Source organism: Hemitrygon akajei, chromosome 5 (assembly GCF_048418815.1).
Source record: "Hemitrygon akajei chromosome 5, sHemAka1.3, whole genome shotgun sequence".
Lineage (NCBI taxonomy): Eukaryota > Metazoa > Chordata > Chondrichthyes > Myliobatiformes > Dasyatidae > Hemitrygon > Hemitrygon akajei.
The window spans coordinates 85,958,935-85,980,967 of NC_133128.1; the positions used below are offsets into that span (position 1 = coordinate 85,958,935).

The window sequence follows — 22,033 nt, forward strand, 5'->3', positions numbered from 1 at the left end:
GTCCTGGAAGGGAAAGCCACATCCTGGGAACATATGCAAGAACTGAGAAAAGGGAATAGCATTTTTATAAGGGTGGGAAGATAGTCAAGATAACAGTGGGAATTGGTAGGTTGATAAAAGATGCTGGTTGACAGTTTGCCTCCAGAGATAGACATTCCAACTTGTAAGTTCAATTCATATATTGCCTACCAAGTCCTAAGTACATCACTGGATCTAAATTCTGGAATTCTATGCCCACCTCACCTCACCTCACCTCATCTCATCTCCTGTCTTGCCCAGCCTGGTCTGGTTATTCCACTGTGACCTTGCTCACTTTATCCCACAATTGTTTTGCCTTTTCACCGTACTCCAGCCCTTTCACACCACTCCTGCTGAGAATTTCTGGTATTTCTATCAATGCTGCCTGACCTGCAGAGTGCCTCCAGCATTTTGTGTGTGTTGCTTTGGATTTCCAACTTCTGCAGAATTTCTGGTGTTTATGATTTTCTGCCTACCTCATCTCACTCTATTTAAACTCACCTTACTACAACCCAGCCCACCCAACTCACTTTGCCCTGTCCACCCCACCAGGGCCCCGTGCATCTCAAACCATACCTCTGTCCCGCCTCACCCTTGACAACTTCATCTTACCTGACCTGCCTAACCCATCGACCTGATCCCAGTCCTGTTCCCCCACCCCCGTCTCATTGCAGTTGCGCTCACCTTATCCCATTTTACCTTTCCCCTGCCAATTCAACCTGACCCGACCCAGTCCACTTCACTACGGCTCGGCTCCATCCACCTCGGTACGACCCGCCTCAACTTAGCCCACTTCCCCACATCTAGCCATGCCCGCCTACCTCCCACCTTCGACCGGCTCGTTTAAAATCAGACCGCCGCCACTCTTCCTCACAGTTGCGTGCGTCGGCAAGCTCCGCGCACTACACCGGGCCCAGCCTGACAACGGCCCTGGCAACCACCACAGCCTCGCTCTGAGGCGCGGCGGGAGCCGGGCGCCTCGGCTGCTGTGGGGGTTTCTCTGCGCTCTCTCGTATCGTGACACTTTTACTAAAGGGAAAAAAGAGCCTCTGTGTGTGAAAGATCGCCTGAAACAGCGGCAGCACGATGGCTAGTAACGATTTATTAACCCAGGAGGGGTGGGTCTGTGGCAGCCCGGACGTCACTCCGATCCGATCGATCGCGTACGTGATTTCTGAGGGTAGAAGGGCTGTTTGGTACCGGCTGTCGCAATGGACTGGCGGAAAAGTTGCATCCAGAAGGGTCGGCAAGGGGTAGCGTAGGGAGCTAGAGCTCAGAATACTTCATCAGGTGCAGGGAAGAACAACGCAGGTACTGACTAGTTTTTAGATCACTTAATGCTTTAAATGTAGGATGTGTAATATAGTGATGTGAATGCTCTGACACGACAACGAAAAAGGTAAAGAAAAACAAATTGGAGATGTTATTGAATGTTATGGACTGCATTAGCATGAATCCTTGGTCCCTTTTATATAAATACCCAGGGTGGAAGAAAGCTGGTAGAGGTTTATATAAGTTGCATTTTAAAAGGCAGACTGCGGACAAGGATACACAGTATGCTGTTACTCTCCATTCTCTGCAGTAAAATAAAAGCAGGGTTATCACAAACATGTCACAGGCTGAATTGATTTCCTATTCATCGACTGTGCTCTTAGATGAAAATGAGTTCTAGGAGTATTTATTACTATGTGGCTCTGATTGAGTAACATTAAGTCGAATTTTAGTTGGTATTTAGCCCACATGAATATTTTGCTGAAGCTGCAAAGATTTGGTTAACTTAATAGGATTCATAATGTCAGGCTCCGGCTTCTTTGCTGCAAGTTTCTGCACCATTTACTAAAATGCTAGGGTTATCCGATTGCTGCATTGCTACGCTGTTCTGTATATGAATATGCCGGGTGCAGAGGAATGAGAAGAGGCCATCCACGTAACATTGATTAGGAGGGAGGCAAGGAGTCAGTTATTTACTAATTGTTATTAGATTTTTTTCTGCCTTGTGCCAAGGAGTGAACAGAGGTAACAACATCTTTTAGGGGAGAATAGGACTGAGAAACGATGGGAAGACAGGAAATGTAATTTTTTTTGACTGAAGAATGAAAGATAATGTGTGACAGGATCAGCCACTTCATAAAATTTACAAATATGTAATACAATACATACAGGTATCACCATTCATAGTAAGAGAGATCATTCAAGCTACATATCATTCATCGTTGTATCAATATTTCCTTTCTGTATGGTTCTAGCCTGTCAGTGTCAATCGGTGATTTTTCTCTTTAAAATCTTTGCAGTGATTATGATAAGCTGATTGTATCCTGAAGCAGAGCCCTGCGTATTGGTGTCTGCCAATCCACAAACTTGGATATGGGCAGCTCCTTGCACAGGAACACCTAAGTTTCAAACAGACCAAAAGGCATATTTCACCTAAATGGTTATTTTCCAGTATGCCCTTGGGGACAACCTGTAGAGTATGGGTCCTATGTTACACGGCTGCACAGAATATAGTAAATAGCGATCAAGGTCATTTCAAACTTTTCCCGAATACTTGGCAAACACACATTCCAGAAGAAGACGGATGGTGGCCTAACCCTCAATATTGCCTTCTCATGGGCAATATGCAGAAGAGATTGAGACACAGGCTGTGCACGAAGGATTAGACAGGGAAAAACCACCATCACCAACCACACAATAGCATGGTATACTTTCAAAGTAATGTTAAATGAGAAATTTTTTACCAATAATCTGACATAAAAAACAGAAAATGTTGGAAGTATCAGCAGGTGAGGCAGCATCTGTAAGAGAGAAATTGAGTTAATATTTTAGCCTTTCATCAGAACAGAGAAGAGGATGGGGTGTAGGGAATAATGGGGATGTCTGCAATGGGATGGAGACCAAGAGAGGCTGAATGATATAAGTGTTGGTGATACTGACTGGGAGATGAGGATGAAGGCAGGTTAGGTGCAGTTGATCTTTCAGGGGAGAAAGAAGACATGCTGGATCTGTGAGATGTAAAGAAACTGCAGAAACACTAGGCAGATGGGTGGCATCTGCAGAGAGAAGAAAATGGAATGGTCATTACAGAAGCAGAATGGAAAGGCTGCTTACCTGAAATTGTTGAATTCAGTTTTGAACCATTAGGACTGTAATGTAGCTCGGTGGAAGAAGAAAAGCTGTCCATGAGCTTACATTAGGCTTTGAGTTAGTGTGAGTAATGGAGGAGCCAGGTTGAGAATGGAATATAGAAGGGAAATGACAGGAAACTGGACTCTAAGGTCACCTTTTGAACTGAGTAGAGGTGAAAAAGGACCTAGTGCTTTCCGAGCGTATATGACGAATAAACTCTTCTTGGGCTTCCAGCTAGGTACAGGTATCGATTTTAACTGACGTTTCAATAGCAAACTCTACCACCTTCATCAGGGATGATGTCTAGGCATGTCTAGTCCAGTAGTATATATGCCCCTGTTGTCCATCCCTCCAGACTGGTTAGTCCTCATCCAATCCGGTTTTTGCTTTCCCACGTTGTTTACAATTGAATTCCAGTTCTTACTTAGAGCAAGACCTTTGTTTTCGTTAAAATTGGTTTCCTCTAGTTTTATTTTCAATAGCTTCCTTCACCAGGTGGTCCAAAACCCATTGGTGCACCACAGGTGTTTTTGCTGCTAAGGAACCCATAAGGAAGCTCAAATTGCAGCTTATGCGAGTCAAAGATGACCTGGGACTCAGGACAGTTGGTGTTCACAGAGTTCCCTGTGAATGCAGAGCAGCGTATATTGGCCAGAAGGCGGTGGAAACCCGCATCAAGGAGCATAGGAGGTGTATTCATTTGGGTTACCCGAAGAAATTGCCAATAGCAGAACTTCGCATTTGAAATGGCCTTAGGATGGATGTTGGTGGCAGAAAACTACTGTGCCATGCCAATGGCTTTTGGGACCGCCCGGTAAAGGAAGCCATTGAAATAAAACTAGAGGAAAAGAATTTTAACAAAGATGAAGGTATTGCTCTAAGTAAGAACTAGAATTCAAATGTAAACAAGGTGGGAGAGCAGAAACCTGATTGGATGTGGACTAATCAGTCAGGAGCAACGGAGGACTGGGGGTATGTATACTACCGGACTAGAAATACCTAGGCATCATCCCTGATGAAGATGGCAGAATTTGTCATCAAAACTTTTGTTAAAATCAAAACCTGTACCCAGCTGGATGCCTGAGAAGAGTTTATTTGTGAGTAGAGATGTTTTAGAAAATGGTGACCCAATTTGAATTTGTTTTTTCGAATGTAGGGGGAAACCACATTCTGAGCATTGGATGCAGTAGTCTAAATGATAAAAATACAAATAAATTACTGCTTTATCTGATAGGACTGATTGGGTCTCTGCATAGTGGAAAGAGGCAAAAGGACAAATGTAGAATCTAGAACATAGAACAATACAGCACAGTATGGGGCTAAAGGCCCCACAATGTTGTGCTGACCAATATAGGCCTATTCCACGATCTAAGGATCTCATAAATGTCCCTATTGTGTCAGCCTCGACCACCAATCCTGGCAATGCATTCCAGGCACCTCTCACTCTGTATAATAAACCTACTGTACCTCTGACTTCTCTTTTAAACCTTCCTCTTCTCTTCTAAATCTCCTGTAGTTGCACAGGAAGAGGACATGAGCAGGGAAGTGGGTGTTCTGAAGATGGAAGAGTGAATCAGAAAGTCTCTTTGGAATGCTGAAAGCAGAGTTGAGACAAAAAGGTGAATCCATGGTGGTGTCATGTAGCTTTAAATAAGGAGGAAGATCCATTAAATGTAGAAGCAAGTGTTGTGCAAGGTGAAGATAAGAGAAACTCTATCCTTGCTCAGCAGGGAGTAGAGAGGGTTGAATGTAGAAGTAGAGGAAATGCAACAGGTACAGTTGTAGGCCTCTGTTAAGGAAACATATCAGAAGTAGTGGTGCTGCAGACACCATGATTTAAAAAGATATGATGGAATTGGAGGAACCAGGAGAATGAAATGGAGAAAGGTGGGAGGTGATGTTGCCAAAGTGGCTGCGGAGTCTGTGGGCTTGCTGTGGATATTAGCCATTAACTCATCCATTGAAATGGAAGTAAGAAGTCAAGGAAGGAGAGGCTCAAATGTAAATTGGCTATAAAAGTGGTGACATTTTCAAGTTCTGCCTGAGAACAGGAAGCACTCTCTGTATAGTCATCAATGTATTGGAAAAGGAGATGTACAACGTGCCCTGACTAGGACTGAAATGAGGACTGTTCCACATTTCTATTACAGAAACAGGCATAGTTTGGGCCAATGTGGGTTCTCAGAGCTACACATTTGATCTGGTGAAAGTGAGTAGAGTTGGAGAAGTTGTGTGTGAGAATGAGTTCAGCCAGGGTGGTGATGGTGGATAACAGGTTGGGTGCAGGGGGCCCCAAACCTTGGTGTAGAATGGAGATGTGGAGACATTGGAAGCTCTAGAATCATACAATATGGAAACTGGCCCTTCAGACCAACTCTCCCATATCAACCAAGATTTCCATATAGCTTAGTCCCATTGGTGTGTTTCCCCAACTTCCTCTAAGCTGATAGAGGTGTATAAGATGATGAGAGGCATCCATCGTGTGGATAGTCAGAGGCTTTTTCCCAGGGCTGAAATGGCTAACATGAGAGAGCACAGTTTTAAGGTGCTTAGAAGTAGGTACAGAGAAGATGTCAGGGGTAAGTTTTTTATGCAGAGAGTAGTGAGTGCGTGGAATGGGCTGCCGGCAATAGTGGTGAAGGCAGATACAATAGGATCTTTCAAGAGACTCCTGGATAGGTACATGGAGCTTAGAAAAATAGAGGGTTATGGGTAACCCTAGGCAATTTCTAAAGTAAGTACATATTCGGCTCAGCATTGTGGGCCGAAGGGCCTGTATTGTGCTGTAGGTTTTCCATGTTTTTTTCTAAACTATTCCTATCCATGTACCTATCCAAGCACCTTTAAAGGTAAGCAATGACTAGTTTTAATATAACATGTACAGCCATAAGATCAAACTGCCCATCCAACAGCATCATCCTTCTCCTTGGTGTTTGATACAGATTCATGTTAGCGATTTAGAATCAGTTCTACTTCACCAGACTTGCATCAGCAGGACGCAACCTATGGATTTTTATTCCTTGCATCAAAATTAAGCACATTTTTGCTCACTGTAGAGAATGTAAGGCTACTTGGAAGAAGCAGATTTGGGAGACTAATTGGATAGCACTTCATGGTGTTGAATGACTTCCAGCTGGACTGTCTGATTCTGCATTCTGAGAAGAGCCTCCAACCACACCATCACTAAGACAATTACTTATCTAACAGTGCTCAACTCTGCTTCTATCTCAGCTCATTTGCTACTGCCATCCCTTGACTTGTGCTTTTCCGTAACCTTTTTGCAGAGTTGCTTGTCTTTTGTCTTCATGGTGTAGTTTTTGCCAGGATACTGACTCACTAGCAGTTGGGCCTTCCAGATGCATGTGTATTTTTTCTACAATCAATTGAAACCACACATAGATCTCCAAAACCAAATCTCCATTTAACCACAAACAAGAGAAAAAATCTACAGTACATCTACAGATGTACTGTTGAAAGTATCCTGACTGGCTGTATCATGATTTGGTATGGCAATTTGAATGCAAAGGAATGAAAAAGCTGCAGAGAGAAGTGGATTCAGCCTAGTATGTTTTAGGCACATCCATCCCCATCATCAGTAGTATTGATATGAGCCACTGCCTCAGGAATCAGGCCCCACTATCCAGGCCATGCTCTCTTCTTGCAGCTACCATCAGGTAGGAGGTACAGAAGTGTAAAGTCCCACACCACCAGGTTGAAAAACAGCTACTTCTCTTCAACCATTTGGTTCTTGAACTAACCTGCACAACAGTGAAGCAACACTAAGACTTTGCTCTGTCATAGACTTTGTTTTTTATTGTTTTATATATGTTCTTTCTTGTAAAAATATTGTATAAATTATTTAAGTTTTCTTTGAGTGCTGCTTACGTATCTGATCCTATGTTCCTATGTTGCTGCTGCAAATAGCTTTTCATTGCACTTGTGCATACATACACTTGACAGTGATCTCAACCTTGACTTGTTTTGGTGATGGTGGGTTGGTCCTGTATGAGCAAAGCACTGCAAATTCATTGAAACTGGCGTAAAAGCAATAAGAGAAGTGAAATAGTCAGCACTGATACATTTAGAATGGATAAGAGGCTGAAAGGAAGTGTTCAGGTAGATTGGTAGTTCTGAGATGAGAAAAAGGGTCTGTAAAGGAATACCGACTAACTAAATATTTCTAACATTTTCTGGTTTTACTTCAGATTTACAGCTTCTGTAGTCTCTTGTTTTTCCAGACTTTGACCTAGCTGCCTCCACTGTATCAATCATTACCCCTTGAATGCCTGTGCCCATCCTGATGGACTTGGCCACAGTTTAATTACAAAACACAAAGCAGAGGGGGCAGTTTTGATTGGGAAGTTTTCCTTCAGTTAATTTAGGCTACCCTTCTGATTCTATGTAAAACCATTGTAGCTGATTGCAGATTCCCTCTACAATCTCCATTTTGGAAAACATGTTCATCATGTCTTGTCAAAGGGCTTCCCCTAGTCCAACCTGACTAGTCACATCCCCACCACCCCCCTAACACCTGCCTGGCAAGTTGACAATGGTATCCCTAAGTTGTGCATGTTTGTCAGAGATATTCCTGATATGTCTAGTACAGGTTTGGTCTGTATGAAACACCAGCCCCAGAACAGGCAAGAGTCAATTGGCAACAACTTTATACATAATATTGTGATCCTTGTTAACTGGTAGGATATGGTGCCAATTTCACTCAACCTGTTCTCATAAGGCATGCTCTCCAATCCAGGCAACATCCTTGTAAATCCCTCTGCACATCCTTCCTGTAGTGAGTTGACCAGAACTGAGCACAGTACTCCAAGTGGGGTCTGACCAATTATCTCTTGGCTCTTGAACTCAGTCCCAAGATTGATGAGGGCCAATACACTGTATGCCTTCTTATGCCGTATGCCTTCTTAACCACACAATCAACCTGAGCAGCAGCTTTGAATGTCCTATGGACTCAGACCCCAAGATCCTCATATCTCCATACTGCCAAGAGTCTTACCATTAATACTATATTCTGCCATCATATTTGATCTACCAAAATGAACCACCTCATACTTTTCTGCGATGAACTCCATTTGCCACTTCTCAGCCCAGTTTTGCATTCTATCGATGTCCAACTGTAACCTCTGACGGCCATCCACACTATCCACAACACCCCCAACCTATATGTAATCAGTAAATTTACTAACCCATCCCTCCACTTCCTCATCCAGATCATTTATAAAAATCATGAAGAGAAGGGGTCCCAGAATAGATCCCTGAGGCACACCGCTTGTCACCAACCTCCATGCAGAATGTGACCTGTCTACAGCCACTCTTTGCTCTCGGGGAAGCCAATTCTGGAGCCACAAAGCAAGGTCCCCTTGGATTCCATGCCTCCTTATTTTTTCAATAAGCCTTGCATGGGGTACCTTATCAAATGCCTTACTGAAATCCATATACACTATATCTACTGCTCTACCTTCATCAATGTGTTTAGTCACATCCTCAAAAAATTCAATCAGGTTCGTAAGGCACGACCTGCCTTTGACAAAGTCATGCTGACTATTCCTAATTATATTATAACTCTCCAAATGTTCATAAATCCTGCCTCTCAGGATCTTCTCCGTCAACTCATCAATCACTGAAGTAAGACTCACTGGTCTATAATTTCCTGGGCTATCCCTACTCCCTTTCTACGCCCACCTTTCTACGCCTCCCATGTCTACGCCCACTTGGACAAGCCGGCGAGCACTGTGAGGGTCATGTTTTTTGACTTCTCCAGTGAGTTCAACACCATCCGCCCTGCTCTGCTGGATGAGAAGCTGACAGTGATGCAGGCGGATGCTTCCCTGCTGTCATGGATTATTGATTACCTGACTGGCAGACCACAGTACATGCGCTTGCAACACTGTGTGTCAGACAGAGTGGTCAGCAGCACTGGGGCTCCACAAGGGACTGTCCTGTCTCCCTTTCTTTTCACCATCTACACCTCGGACTTCAACTACAACACAGAGTTTTGCCATCTTCAGAGGTTTTCTGATGACTCTGCCATAGTTGGATGCATCAGCAAGGGAGATGAGGCTGAGTACAGGGCTACGGTGGGAAACTTTGTCACATGGTGCGAGCAGAATCATCTGCAGCTTAATGTGAAAAAGACTAAGGAGCTGGTGGTGGACCTGAGGAGGTCTAAGGCACCGGTGACCCCTGTTTCCATCCAAGGGGTCAGTGTGGACATAGTGGAGGATTACGAATACCTGGGGATACGAATGGACAATAAACTGGACTGGTCAAAGAACACTGAGGCCGTCTACAAGAAGGGTCAGAGCCGTCTCTATTTCCTGAGGAGACTGAGGTCCTTTAACATTTGCCGGACAATGCTGAGGATGTTTACGAGGCTGTGGTGGCCAGTGCTATCATGTTTGCTGTTGTGTGCTGGGGCAGCAGGCTGAGGGTAGCAGACACGAACAGAATCAACAAACTAATTCATAAGGCCAGTGATGTTGTGGGGGTGGAACTGGACTCTCTGACGGTGGTGTCTGAAAAGAGGATGCTGTCCAAGTTGCATGCCATCTTGGACAATGTCTCCCATCCACTCCATAATGTACTGGTTAGGCACAGCAGTACATTCAGCCAGAGACTCATTCCACCGAGATGTAACACTGAGCGTCATAGGAAGTCATTCTTACCTGTGGCCATCAAACTTTACAACTCCTCCCTCGGAGTGTCAGACACCCTGAGCCAATAGGCTGGTCCTGGATTTATTTCCACTTGGCATGATTAACTTATTATTTAACTATTTATGGTTTTATATTGCTATATTTCTTCACTATTCTTGGTTGGTGCAGCTGTAACGAAACCCAATTTCCCTTGGGATCAATAATGTCTGTCTGTCTGTCTGTCTGTCTGACTGAATAAGGGAACAACATCTGCCTCCTCTGTCTAATACATAGTTCCTGGGATTTAAGGATCCAGAACTGCAAAACAAAAGGAATTCAGTGCATGAATATTTTCACTCTGTGATATTAATGAGATGTCACCACACTGCTGTAAGTTTTGATTTTCCAGGTTTTGATCTGACGTAGAGCCTAAAGGAGAGGGTCAGGCTACAGAACACATCGAAGAGTATGGAAAGTTCCTAGGATCATCTGCTCCAGAGCACGTCCACTGTCAGATCGATAAAGTTCAAAGCTTAAAATACATTTATTATTAAAGTATGTGTACCATATACAGCCTTGAGATTCATTTTCTTGCAGATATCCACAGGATAAAGAAGATATACAATAGAATTGACAAAAAAAAAACACATAACTAAGAACAACAAACATTTAGTGTGCAGAAGAGGACAAATAGTGCAAATGATAAAAACAAATGATACATAGAACGTGAGCTGCAGAGTCCCTGAAAGTGAGACAAGTATTTAAACAGGTAACAATATAGGCTATGAACTGATAAAGGGGAAACATTAGAAAGGCTGGCAGTAATTAAAGTCACTGTGGCTGAGTAGAAAGCGTTCTATTTTGCTGAGGGAAATACAAACTGAATCCTCCTTAGACTCAAGAATAGGCACAGAGAATGTTTACACTATTGATTAAGTATGTATATAGTGGTAAATCCCACACTTATAGTTTAACTCCATTATTATGAAGACCGCTTGATAATCAGCAAATTTAATAGCCATTTGGAAAAATATGGATAAAAGAAGGTCACATGAGTGTATGAAAGGCAAGCTGTCATTAATTGAGTTTCTTTTAATAAGACAATGTTGAAGGTTGATTACTGTGCACAAATTGGAGAAAGTGATTCAAGTTTAGAATGATATCCTGAGCAGGGAGGCAAAGAGTACAAAAGCAAGGATGTTGTACTGTACCTCTAAGAAAACCACTGGACTAGCCCCAACAGGAGTATTGTGTCTAACTTCGGTCACTTTGTTAGAGGAATGAGAGGAAGCAGAAAAGAATCTTCAAAAGAAATAAATGGTTTAAGTTCTGTGGACGGGATGGAGAAAATGGGACTGTTCAAGATCCGGGAAGGTAGGAAAGTAATGGATAGAAATGTTTAGATCCATCAAGGACCCATACATAAGTCAGGTGGTGGTAACCTGCATCAGCCTGCACCTATACCAAGTCTAATCCAGCAACTGCCACTTTATGAGATCCTGTTTCTTAATCTCATTCTTAACTCCCAAGATCCCTTTTTGTAATTCCATTCTCCTGTTGCTTCCCTCCCTCCCCCTCAGTATGTTCTGTAGCTCTTCACTGACATACTTCATTCAGCCACCAGAGAGGCAGCATATGGTTCTGTAATCTCTTCTGTAACTGCAGAAATGTCCATCTGCTCCCCTAAGCATAAAATTTCCCATAACTACTGCTTTCTTTACCTTTTCCCTTACTCCCTGTTTACTCATTAAGACCTGGGTCTGACTGCACTCTCCAGAGGAGATCTCTCCGCCTTCTGTATCAAGAAATGAATACTAAAGAGTAAGATGTCTTCAGAAGTTTTCTGAATTACCTCCCTGCACTTATTTTTCTCTATATGGCAGTTACCCATTTCATCTCTGCTTGCACCCTCAAGCTCTACGGTGACCACATCCTGGAATGTGCTGTTCACAAACCCTCAGTCTTGCCCATGAACTGCAGTGATGACCTCTGTTGCTCAAACTCTTAGCTGTGTTCCTACAGCTGTGTTTGTCCTGGTCACTGGAAGCATCCTGGAGTTCCCACATCATATGGACAGTGCATTCCATGAGTACCTGTCATAACCCTGCAAGTAAAATTACTTCAATTAACACTAAAAATCTTATCGCCATCAGCATTTTAATTAACTTACTCATCATGAACTTTTTAATTCCCTGGACTTTGTTTAAACCAAAGGCTTGTTTAGTCTCTGGTCCCTGTTTCTTGCATCCCTTTCACTCACTGAGACTCTATTTCCTTTGCCTCAAACTTGCCATAAGCTGTTACTAGCACAACTTTTAAACTTACCTCTTTAAATCTGCTGGCTTCCATTCTTAGCTCTACTTCCTAAAATGATGGCATTGAATGTTACGTACATGGATTTTAGTAAGGCATTTGACAAAGTCCTTCATGGTAGGCTGATCCAGAAGATTCAGATGTATGGGGTCCATGGTGACACATAATAGTTTGAATTCACAACTGGTTTGCCCGTAGAAAACAAAGAGTAGTGCTGGAATGGTGTTCCAGCTGGAGGTCTGTGATCCAGAGAGATCAGTTTTGGGACCGCTGTTGTTTCTGATACATATAAATAACTTTAAGGAAACTGTAGATGGGTAAGTTAGTAAGTTTGGAGATGACACAAAGACTGATAGAGTTGTGGTCAGTGGAGAGGGCTGTCAAGGGATGCAGCAGAATATCATTAGTTCCAGACATGAGCAGAGAAATGATAGATGGAGTTTAATTGAGCAAGTGTGAGGTGTTGCACTGGAAGTGACAAATAAGTGAATTTGACCTCCCAAATTACAACAATTGATACAGTTATTGGTGGGACCTGTAACAATTCTGTCAGATCTAAACTTAGAAACTTCAATGAAAATGAATATTTCTGTGGAATTTCCAAAGCAAATCATGAATTAATCAGTGTAAAATTTGTCGTATGAGAATCTGTGTATCATAAACTTTAGTGGTAAGTATTTTATAGTGGTGAACAGAGGGCACTGACAGTCCATCTTCTGGTTCAGGAAGTTCCGTTTTTTAAACATGACTAAGGAATAACACTTCAGACACTGACCCACTGACAACTACGGCACTTGCATCCTGAAAACCTGCAGGTGCACTGTTGTGCTTCTGGTCTGATTGTTGCAAGGAGTGAAGAAAAAGGTCAGTTGTGGAGAGCGCCCTCTTCTTTGTGGTGGCGTGTTGGGGAGGAAGCATTAAGAAGAGGGACGCCTCACATCTTAATAAGCTGGTAAGGAAGGCGGGCTCTGTCGTGGGCAAAGTACTGGAGAGTTTAACATCGGTAGCTGAGCGAAGGGCGCTGAGTAGGCTACGGTCAATTATGGATAACTCTGAACATCCTCTACATAGCACCATCCAGAGACAGAGAAGCAGTTTCAGCGACAGGTTACTATCGATGCAATGCTCCTCAGACAGGATGAAGAGGTCAATACTCCCCAATGCCATTAGGCTTTACAATTCTACCGCCAGGACTTAAGAACTTTTTAAAGCTATTATTAATGCTTTTTGAGATGGTGATTTGGATGCATATCTTATTTTTTTTACTGAGTTAAGTATTGTATGTAATTAGTTTTGCTACAACAAGTGTATGGGACATTGGAAAAAAGTTGAATTTCCCCATGGGGATGAATAAAGTATCTATCTATCTATCTATCAAATGCAGGACATAAGCACGGAGATTGAGTTTGGATGCTTACATGGGCGTAAACACCGAACAGCAAACAGGAGGGATCTTAACACAGAGCCCTGATATGGAGCCTTGACTCAGAGAGATGGAGTCTCATAGGTAAACCTTGAAACTGGAGCTAAACTTAGAATAAATGGTTCTAAGTGGTCGGGAAATGTAGTTATCTCACAGGAAGAAGACCAATGAACTGGTGACTAGTGGTTGTGATGCTGGGGTTCTTATACTATAGTTCTAGATGGAAACCAGGTGTGCTGTCATCAAAGCGAATTAGAAGTAATTGGGAAATAAACGGTTGAAACCATGACATAACGGAAATTAGGAGCAAGATCGGGAATAAATGATCGGGATCATGACAATACCCCATTCTCAACGGAAGCCTCCTGGCGATCCACCAGGCTTGTCTGGATTGTCCCGATGGAAATCCTGGATGAGGGAAGGGTCCAAGATGAAGGAGCAAGGAATTCAGGAACATTCCTCCAGGCCGTATCCCTCCCAACTGACCAGGTATTGGAGGCCCCTGCCTCGGCGGCACACACCCAGTATTCGCCGGACGGTGTACGCTGGGTGGTTGTCAATGATCCGGGCAGGTGAAAGGGGTTCAGCAGGAAGGCACAAAGGGCTGCATGATACCGACTTCAATTGGGAAACGTGGAATGTAGGATGGATGTGCATAGATTTTGGCAGTTTGTGTCGGACTGCCGAGGGGTTGATAATACCCTCAATCGCGAAAGGTCCCAGGAAATGGGGGGGGGGCGAGTTTCTTGGCTTCATTCTTGAGGGGGATATCTTTAGAAGAGAGCCAAACCTTCTGCCCAGGCCGATAATCAGGTGCAGGAATCCGATAGCGATCGGCAATCCTCCGGTTGCGGTCGGCCGAACGGAACAGGGCAGCGCGTGTGTTTTTCCAGATCTTGCGGCACCGGCGGAGATGGGCCTGAACAGAAGGCACAGCAATGTCGTCTTCGTGAGTAGAGAACAGAGGGGGTTGGTAACCGAGGGAGCATTCAAAGGGAGATGTTCTGGTGGCGGTGCTGACCAGGGAGTTGTGAGCGTACTCTACCCAAGCGAGATGGGCGCTCCAGGATGACGGGTTGTTGGCGGTTATGCAGTGCAGTGCTGCTTCCAAATCCCAGTTAGCCCGTTCTGTTTGACAGTTAGTCTGCGGATGAAAGCTGGACAGCAGATTTACTGAGGCTCCAAGGGCTTGACAAAAAGATCTCCAGACATGAGAGACGAACTGGGGACCCCGGTCAGAAATAATGTCAGAGGGAATTCTGTGAAGGCGGAAGATGTGATGAACGAGAAAGTCGGCAGTTTCACGAGCTGTAGGGAGTTTGGGAAGGGCTACGAAGTGCACAGCTTTGGAGAAGCGGTCCGCCACAGTGAGGACGGCAGTGTTCCCATGGGAAGGGGGTAGTCCCGTAATGAAATCCAGAGCAATGTGAGACCAAGGGTGGCTAGGAACAGGTAGGGGACGAAGCAATCCAGCAGGTGGTCGGTGGGAGGCTTTTCCATGGGCACAAACAGAACAGGCAGAGACAAAGGAATGGGTGTTAGCATCCATGGAGGGTCACCAGAAATGTGTCTTCAGGAGGGACAGAGTCCGATCGATCCCGGGATGGCAAGCGAAACGAGACGTGTGCCCCCACTGGAGAACCTGAGATTGAATGGAATTTGGCACAAAGAGGCGATTGGATGGTCTGTTGTCTGGGTCAGGTTGAGTCCATTGGGCCTCTCTAACTATGGCCTCGATCTCCCAGGTGAGGGCAGCCACTACACAGGATGGTGGAAGGATGGTCTCAGGGTTGGGAAGGCCCTCCTCAGAAATGTATTGACTGGAGAGAGCATTGGGCTTCCTGTTCTTGGACCCCGGATGATAGGTGAGCGTAACTCTGAAACAGCCAAAAAATAATACCCAATGGGCTTGGTGGGAATTCAGGCGTTTGGCGGTTTGAATATATGCGAGGTTCTTGTGATCGGTCCAGATGATAAACAGATGTTCCGCTCCCTCCAGCCAGTGCCTCCACTCCTCCAAAGCAAGTTTGACCACCAGTAACTCTCGGTTTCCTACGTTGTAATTTTGTTCCGTAGGGGACAGCCAGTAAGAAAAGAAGGCACAGGGATGAAGTTTTTGGTCAGGGCCTGAAAGTTGGGAGAGGACCGTTCCCACCCTGGAGTCGGAGGCGTCGACCTCCACAATTAATTGACAAGAGGGGTCTGGTTAGACCAGGATGGGAGCGGAGGTGAAACGCCTCTTCAGCTCTGAGAAGGCAGTGTCTGCTTCGGGGTCCCAGTGAAAAGGGGTCTTAGGAGAGGTGAGTCAAGTAAGGGATGCTGCCACCTAGCTATAATCCCTGATGAAACGATGATAAAAGTTTGCAAACCCCAGAAATCGCTGGAGCTGCTTGAGTGTCGTAGGTGTAGGCCACTCCGCCACCGCCCGGATATTTTCGGGATCTGCCCTCACTTGCCCGCTCTCGATGATTTACCCTAAGAAACTGACAGAAGGAACGTGAAATTCACACTTATCAGCTTTTACGAATAGTTTGGTCTCCCAAAGCCTCTGCAGGACCTGATGGACATGGTGGGTGTGTTCCTGAAGACTGCTGGAGAAGATTAAGACGTCATCCAAATAGACAAAAACGAAATGGTTAATAAAATCTCTAAGGACATTGTTTATCAGAGTTTGGAAAACTGCGAGGGCATTGGCAAGGCCGAATGGCATGACCAGGTATTCGAAGTGACCAAGAGGGGTGTTGAACGTTGTTTTCCACTCATCTCCTTCCCTTATCCTGTCCAGATGATAGGCACCTCGTAGGTCCAACTTGAAGAAGATGGTGGCTCTGTGAAGTGGTTTGAAAGCAGAGTTGAGAAGGGGTAGTGGATATTTGTTCTTTACAGTTATGCTATTTAGGCCTCGGTAGTCAATGCAGGGACGCAGAGAACTGTCTTTCTTCCCCATAAAGAAGAAACCTGTGCCAGCAGGGGAGGATGAGGGTCGGATAATGCCCGCCGCAAGAGATTCATTTAAGTAAGCCTCCATTGCTTCCCTTTCTGGCTGGGACAAGTTAGATAGTCGACTGGTGGGTAGAGGAGATCCGGGAAGAACGTCGATAGCACAATCATAAGGGCGGAGTGGAGGCAGGGAAAGAGACCGTTGTTTGCTGAACAACTCCCCAGATTGTGGTACTCTGCTGGAACTTTGGATAAGTCGGGGGTTTCAGCGGCTGATGAGGTCGCAGTGACTTTCACAGGGGAAGGGGCTGATTGAAGACAAGTGGAGTGACAGAACGGACTCCAGCTGGCTATCTTCCCAGTGGACCAATCAATGTGGGGATTATGGCAGCTTAACCAGGGGTATCCAAGGACAATAGGAGCTTGAGGAGAGGAAATCAGGTTAAATTGTACCTGCTCCCAATGGTTCCCAGAGGGAATAAGAGACAGGGGTGGTGTGCAGTGAATGACTGGGACCAGAAGTCTACCGTCCAGTGCCTGTGCTTCCAGAGGGGTACTCAACGGCTCCCAAGGAATTCCAGCCCGGGAAGCTATGTCTTTATTTAACAGATTTCCCTTGGTGCCGGAGTCCACTAGAGCTGACAGAGGCAGGGACTGTTGGTTGTAATTTAACACAGCTTGGATCTGCATCCGGGTTTGGGGGATGGAAGGGAATGTTGTCTGGCTCACCAGGGTCCCCCTTTCTACTGTTGAGCCCTCCCTTTAGGCCAAAGGGAACAGGTTGCACGGAAGTGGCCGGACTGGCCGTAATAGAGTCATTCCCCCGATCTCAATCTCTGGAGCCGCTCCGTGGGAGAAAGCCAGTTCTGTCTCAGCTGCATGGGTTCCTCTCCCGGGGTGGTGGAAACGGCCGGGCTGAGAGCTATTCCAGGAACAGGAGAAGAGAGGATTGTACTAGTGGGAGATGGTACAGGGTGCCATGGAGTAGCTAAAGTGGGTGGATGACCAGTTCTCTCCCTATAGCGTTCTCGAAGACAGTTGTCCAGCCTGGTGGCTCGGGAGATCAATGAATCTAGGCTGTCAGTGTCATCCCTTGCCGCCAACTCATCCTTCACCATGTCGCTGAGGCCATTCTGGAATACCCCTTGGAGTGCCTCGTCATTCCACCCTGAGTCAGCCGCTAACGTCCAGAACTCCACAGAATACTCGTGACACTGCTGGAGCCCTGACGGAGGGTGAATAGACACTTAGCAGCATCTTTACCACAGACGGGGTAGTCAAAGATCTTTCTCATCTCTGTGATAAATGTGGGGAATGAAGAGCAGATAACCAGCTGATTGTCCCAAACAGCCATAGCCCACGCTAAGGCATGTCCCCGCAACAACCCCATGATATAAGCTACCTTTGACTTGTCCGTGGAGTACGTGGATGACTGGTGATCAAACACCAAGGAGTATTGCAGAAGAAAGGCCCAGCACTCCCACAAATCCTCAGTGTAGTGTTCTGGTTCAGGTATGTGCGGCTCTCTTGGCGGGGGTGTTGCTGACACATAGGGGGCTGTCACTACAGACTGTCTGGACTGGTTTGACAGAGTTCCAGGAGAGGATGAGGTAAGATTAGTGATACACGGTCCACTGGTTACCAATCTCCGTTATGTTAGCGGACAGGGAACGGAGGTTCTCCACGACATCCTTGAGAAGTTGATTGTGCAGACCCAGTAGGGAGTCCTGGCTGGCGGTCAGGACCCTGCAAGAGTCCTGACCTCTTGCAAGGTCTTCATGTCCACTGGGTCCATTTTTGGCCAGTTCGTTCTGTTGCAAGGAGCGAAGGAAACGAACCCAAGTGCAGGACACAGGCACGGAGATTGAGTTTGGATGCTTACACGAGCGTAAATGCCGAACAGCAGACAGGAGGGATCTTAACACAGAGCCCTGATATGGAGCCTTGACTCAGAGAGGCGGAGTCTCATAGGTAAACCTTGAAACTGGAGCTAAACTTTGAACAGGTTCTAAGCGGCCGGGAAATGTAGTTATCTCATAGGAAGAAGACCAGTGAACTGGCGACTTAGTGGTTGTGACGCTGGGGTTCTTATATTATAGTTCTAGATGGAAACCAGGTGTGCTGTCATCAACGCGAATTGGAAGTAGATGGGAAATAAATGGAACCGTGGCACAATCAATGGAAATTAGGAGCAAGATAGGTAATAAACGATCGGGATCATGACACTGATAAACACAGTGTGTGGGTTCAAATCCCTTCATGACAATTTGATTTTAATTCAATGCAAGTAACCTTAAAGGCATTGATCTATAAAACCCAGTAGCTACACACCTGCTTTTTCAAGGATGAAAGCCTGTGGTTCTGTCCAGAGGTCTGGAGAGTTTAAACAAGCACTTAGTATGAACAGAGCTGTCTAAACGCGCGATTGTACTCAGTTGGCATTATACATGACCCAGTCTCATGGTTGCCATTTGGACTCGTGGAAATTCCTAGCAAGTCACTTATTTCCATCAACTTACATGGAATGATGCACTGGCCCAAGAATGCCAGCCTTTTTGGAAGGCCAATTTGGTATAACTGACAACTGGCACCATCCATGACTACCACCGGTGAAGGCCACATTCTCATCTTTTAAGCTCAGTGAAGCCTGGGGAGACAGATAAGTGAATAACAGTAAGGAGAGGGAAGGGCAGGGCAGGAGTCATGTACTAGAGAGTACCCCTGCGGCTGTAACCCTTGAGAATAAGTACTCCGGTTTGAGTGCTGTTGGGGGTGGATGGCCTACCTGGGGGAAGCAACAATGGCTGCGCCTCTAGCACAGAGTCTGGCCCTGTGGCTCAGAAAGGTGGGGAAAGGAAGAGGATGGCAGCGGTGATAGGGGACTCTATAGTTAGGGGGTCAGACAGGTGATTCTGTGGACGCAAGAAAGAAGCACGGATGGTAGTTTGCCTCCCAGATGCCAGGGTCCAGGATGTTTCTGATTGCATCCACTATATTCTGAAGTGGGAAGGAGAACGGCCAGAGGTCGTGGTACATATTGCTACCAACAACATAGGCAGGAGAAGGGAGGAGGTATTGAAAGCAGACTACAGGGAGTTAGCAAGGAAGTTGAAAAGCAGTATCACAAAGGTAGTCATCTTGGGATTACTGCCTGTGCCACGTGACAGTGAGTACAGGAATAGAGTGAAGTAGAGGATAAATGTGTGGCTGAGGGATTGGAGCAGGGGGCAGGGATTCAGATTTCTGGATCATTGGGACCTCTTTTGGGGCAAGAGTGTCCTGTACTTGAATCCCAGGGGAACCATTATCCTGGCAGGGAGGTTTGCTAAGGCTAAGGCCTAGGATTGCTGGGGGGGTGGGAACCAAACTGAAGAGATGGAGGAAGAGGTGGTTGACTCACAAATGGAGAAAGCTTAGAGACAATGCGAGAGGGAAGATAGACAGGTGACAGAGAAGAGACACGCTCAGACCGATGGTTTGAGATGTGTTTATTTTAATGCAAGGAGTATTATGAATAAAATAGATGAGCTTAGAGCGTGGATCAGTACTTGGAGCTATGATATAGTGGCCATTACAGAGACTTGGATAGTTCAGGGGCAGGAATGGTTACTTCAAGTGCCAGGCTTTAGATGTTTCAGAAAAGACAGGCAAAAGAGGTGGGGGCGTGGTACTGTTGATCAGAGATAGTGTCACAGCTGCAGAAAAGGAGGAAGACATGGAGGAATTGTCTACAGAGTGTGGGTGGAAGTTAGGAACAGAAAGAGGTCAATAACTCTACTGGGTGTAACAGGGACATCAAGGAGCAGATAGGGAGACAGATTCTAGACAGGTGTAATAATAACAGAGTTGTTGAAGTGGGAGATTTTAATTTCCCAAACATCGATTGGCATGTCCCTAGAGCGAAAGGTTTAGACGGGGTGGAGTTTGTTAGGTGTGTTCAAGAAAGTTTCTTGACACAATATGTAGATAAGCCTACAAGAGGAAGGCTGTACCTGATCTGGTATTGGGAAATGAACCTGGTTAGGTGTCAGATCTCTCAGTGGGAGAGCATTTTGGAGATAATGATCACAAATCTATCTCCTTTACCATAGCATTGGAGAGGGATAGGAACAGACAAGTTAGGAAAGTGTTTAATTGGAGTAAGGGAAAATATGAGGCTATCAGACAGGAGCTTGGAAGCATAAGTTGGGAACAGATGTTCTCAGGGAAACGTACGGAAGAAATGTGGCAAATGTTCAGGGGATATTTGCATGGAGTTCTGAAAGATACGTTCCAATGAGACAGTGAAAGGATGGTAGGGTACAGGAACTGTGTGCACAAAGGCTGTTGTAAATTTAGTCAAGAAGAAAAGAAAAGCTTACAAAAGGTTCAAAAAGCTTGGTAATGATAGAGATCTATAAGATTATAAGGCTAGCAGGAAAGAGCTTAAGAAAGAAATTAGGAGAGACAGAAGGGACCATGAGAAATCCTTGGCGATCAGGATTAAGGAAAACCTCAAGGCATTCTACAAGTATGTGAAGAGCAAGAGGAAAAGACATGAGAGAATAGGACCAATCAAGTGTGACACTAGAAAAGTGTGTGTGGAACTGGAGGAGATGGCAGAGGTACTTAATGAATACTTTGTTTCAGTATTCACTACAGAAAAGGATCTTGGCGATTGTAGGGATGGCTTACAGCAGACTGAAAAGCCTGAGAATGTAGATATTAAGAAAGAGGACGTGCAGGAGCTTTTGGAAAGCATCAAGTTGGATAGGCCACCAGGACCAGATGAGATATACCCTAGGCTACTGTGGGAGGCAAGGGAGGAGATTGCTGAGCCTCTGGCAATGATCTTTGTATCATCAGTGGGACGGGAGAGGTTCCGGATGATTGGAGGGTCAATATGGAATAATGTTGTTCCATTATTCAAAAAAGGGAGTAGAGATAGCCCAGGGAATTATAGACCAGTGAGTCTTGCTTCAGTGGTTGTTAAGTTAATGGAGAAGATCCTGAGAGGCAGGATTTATAAACATTTGGAGAGCATAATATGATTTGGAATAGTTAGCATGGCTTTGTCAAAGGCAGGTCGTGCCTTACGAGCCTGATTGAATTTTCTGAGGATGTGACTAAACACATTGATGCAGGAAGAGCAGTAGATATAGTGTATATGGATTTCAGCAAGGCATTTGACAAGGTACCCCATGCAAAGCTTATGAGAAAGTAAGGAGGCATGGGATCCAAGGGGACATTGCCCACAGAAGGCAAAGAATGGTTGTAGATATGTCATATTCTGAATGGAGGTCGGTCACCAGTGGTGTGCCTCAGGGACCTGTTCTGGGACCCCTACTCATCATGATTTTTTTAAATGACCTGGATGAAGAAGTGGAGGGATGGTCTAGTAAATTTGCTGATGACACAAAGGTTGGAGGTGTTGTGGATAGTGTGGAGGGCTGTGAAAGGTTACAGTAGAACACTGATAGGATGCAAAACTGGGCTGAGAAGTGGCAGATAGAGTTCAACCCAGATAAGTGTGAGGTGGTTCATTTGGGTAGGTCAAATATGATGACAGAATATAGCATTAATGGTC

The 22,033-nt window shown here is 45.2% G+C and overlaps 2 protein-coding genes across 3 annotated transcripts in view; one reads left to right on the top strand and one right to left on the bottom strand.

Annotated features, from left to right (window-relative positions):
* LOC140727952 (leucine-rich repeat-containing protein 63) overlaps positions 1-1,018 on the bottom strand; it is a 117,360-nt gene extending 116,342 nt beyond the window's left edge. The window contains exon 1 of the mRNA XM_073045959.1: positions 840-1,018. The gene's annotated coding sequence lies outside the window, so the exon portion shown is untranslated. The remainder of the gene's footprint in view (positions 1-839) is intronic.
* Positions 1,019-1,208: 190 nt separating this feature from the next.
* lcp1 (lymphocyte cytosolic protein 1 (L-plastin)) overlaps positions 1,209-22,033 on the top strand; it is a 98,762-nt gene continuing 77,937 nt past the window's right edge. The window contains exon 1 of one of the 2 annotated variants that reach the window (XM_073045957.1): positions 1,209-1,329. The gene's annotated coding sequence lies outside the window, so the exon portion shown is untranslated. The remainder of the gene's footprint in view (positions 1,330-22,033) is intronic. The other variant, XM_073045958.1, reaches the window with a different exon arrangement.